Source organism: Alosa alosa, chromosome 1, assembly GCF_017589495.1.
Source record: "Alosa alosa isolate M-15738 ecotype Scorff River chromosome 1, AALO_Geno_1.1, whole genome shotgun sequence".
NCBI lineage: Eukaryota > Metazoa > Chordata > Actinopteri > Clupeiformes > Clupeidae > Alosa > Alosa alosa.
In genome coordinates, this window is record NC_063189.1 from 22763690 (window position 1) to 22766189 (window position 2500).

Sequence of the window (2500 nt, forward strand, 5' to 3'; positions counted from 1 at the left end):
CCAGTCACCCAGTGTTGGGCCTTAATACAGTTACACCACCTCATTCCCCAGTCCCTCCATCTATCTCTCTCTCTTTCTCTCTCTCTCGCTCTCTCTCTCTGTCTCTCTCTCTGTCTCTTTCTCTCTCTCTCTCCTGCCCCCATTCCCTTATCTTGGACACACTGGAGCTTTTTAAGCAGAGGATGCAGAACTACCTTAAGTGACAAACGTAATTGTCCCTCAGTCTAGTAGCATCATTATTTATACAATCAATGCAAAACAATGATCTGTAACAGCAACATGCAAGATAAAAGCACTGTTATCAGCAGACCTGTATCCAGTATCCCCCAGTCCAGTCCTTATGATTTAGAAGACTTCTGTTACAGACACCAGGGCTCTGGCCTTCGTTTCCTTCGTAGCGATGTATGATATCCAATATTATTAACTGCCAACTGCATCCATGAGTAGAGGACAGAGGAAGGGATAGATAGAGAGAGAAAGAGAGAGAGAGAGAGAGAGAGTGGGGGGTATATAGAGATTCCCTCTGCATACCTGCACACAATGGATCATTTGTTGGTCCTGTGGGCTGTGATAACAGCATTGTGTGTGTGTGTGTGTGTGTGTGTGTGTGTGTGTGAGTTTGTGTGAACAAGCGATTGTGTGCGCTTTCGTATGCTCATAGTGTAGTAAAACTCGGATAAATTCTTTGGTGTATTACTTTGCTCACACAATCTATAATCTGCTTGTGGATTGTGCTGTTCCTGACAAGCAGCTACTTTGTAGTGTGTGTGTGTGTGTGTGTGTGTGTGTGTGTGTGTGTGCTTGAGACAGAGCTTGTCCTATTTATCTGGATGTATTTACAACCAATTCTTTAAAGGTGCCATGTGTAAGAATTGAGGTAAAAATATCCAAAAAATGAGCTACACACATCAAGAGAATGAGAAGAGATAAGGGCGATGATGTCATTAAAAAAACGACAAGGTATAGTGCTGCAGAGATATCAACCTGAATTAGCATGCTAAATTACTAGACACAGCCTGACAGGTTTGATAATACCAGTTTCGGCCATGGGAGGCGGTATGCGGGCAACATAACCGCCAGCCAAACTGCAATACACGTTTCTCGGTTGTTACTCTAGGGTAGACCAACTCACTTTCTGGAGGTATACTGCCCCCATCTTTTATGGAATGTGGAGTATGAATTGATTTTTTGGCGGACATTACACATGGCACCTTTAACAGTTTTATGTTTGGAACGGCTTAAAAAGCATTGTGGACGAAGGGGGATGATGATTGCCTAAATATGGGATTGGGCCTCAAGGTTAAACTTTCCTGTATGTCACAAAAGTAGATGAGTAACTTCCAATGCTCTGACATTATTTTACATCGCTTATAAAGTCATTAGAGAGACAGCCCTCCCTACAGTCATTCACACTCACGTTCCCAATGATTCATGGTCTTGTTCATTATCACTTTGCCAGAGCAATCAGCCAACACACCACCATAAACATGCTATTGGCTGTCACACCACTAGGTGTCACTGTAGTTAACATAGTTGACACACCACACATGTATACTGCACCTGTAGTCACTTGGTGTGGGAAATAAAAATGCATTTTGATTTAAATTCTAAAACATGTTTTTCTTCTCCTTTTTCCAGCCCTCCCTCTATCTCTCCTTTCACCCCTCTTGGAAAGTTGCATATAATACGCCTCAGCAGACTTTGTACTCTTTGATAAGTTGTTTTACACAACAGTGTTGTTTTACATAAATATAGCTGCATACCCTTGGCACCGCACAAGCCCTGTTTATGGCTTACCCCCAATGCTCAAAGCTTTATGGCTCTCATAAGCGGGACTTTTATGACACACACACACAGCATAAGAACATTACACACAAACACAGTCTGCTTCTTCCACACATAGAGACAGAAATACAAAGCTAGTTTAATTATGCCTTGTATTATGGATCTGTGTGTGTGTGTAAGAGAGAGAGAGAGAGATGACAAATGTTTACACTTTTTGTAAATGCATATGGCCCCACAGAAATTTCAGTCAATTCATGTCAATGCCTTCACATTTTTTAATGTGTTCTAAAGGGCAAGCCAATGTCCCCTCAGGTCATGAAAATCATGAACACATAAAACCAAAAAGCTTCTCTCCTCTGGAGTCTAGCTCGGTACCAATGTCCTTCTCCAAAACGGTATTTGTTAGGGAATATATGGCCATGAAAAGTTCCAATTGCAAGGTTTACAGGTTGAATTTCTCGATTGAACATGTTTTGAGGAGTTTTTGAGGTTTTTTTTTCTTTTGTGAATAAAGTCTTTACCAGTTTATAGGATAAAATCGCAAACTCATTACATTCAGTGTGTTACAAAACAAAATTGTGTTAAATAAAAACCCAAAGCTTTTTCCTCTCCTTTGACTTCTTAGAATATCCTCCACAGTTGAGACGGGCACTTTGGACCTTCACGTACGGCCATTAGCTATTAACTCAGCTCCAGCGTCCTCTGGCCCACATGC

At 41.4% G+C, this 2500-nt stretch overlaps 1 protein-coding gene across 8 annotated transcripts in view; it reads left to right on the top strand.

The window, feature by feature from the left end:
* rbm47 (RNA binding motif protein 47) overlaps positions 1 to 2500 on the top strand; it is a 20171-nt gene that overhangs the window by 4003 nt on the left and 13668 nt on the right. The gene's annotated exons all lie outside the window — the stretch shown is intronic.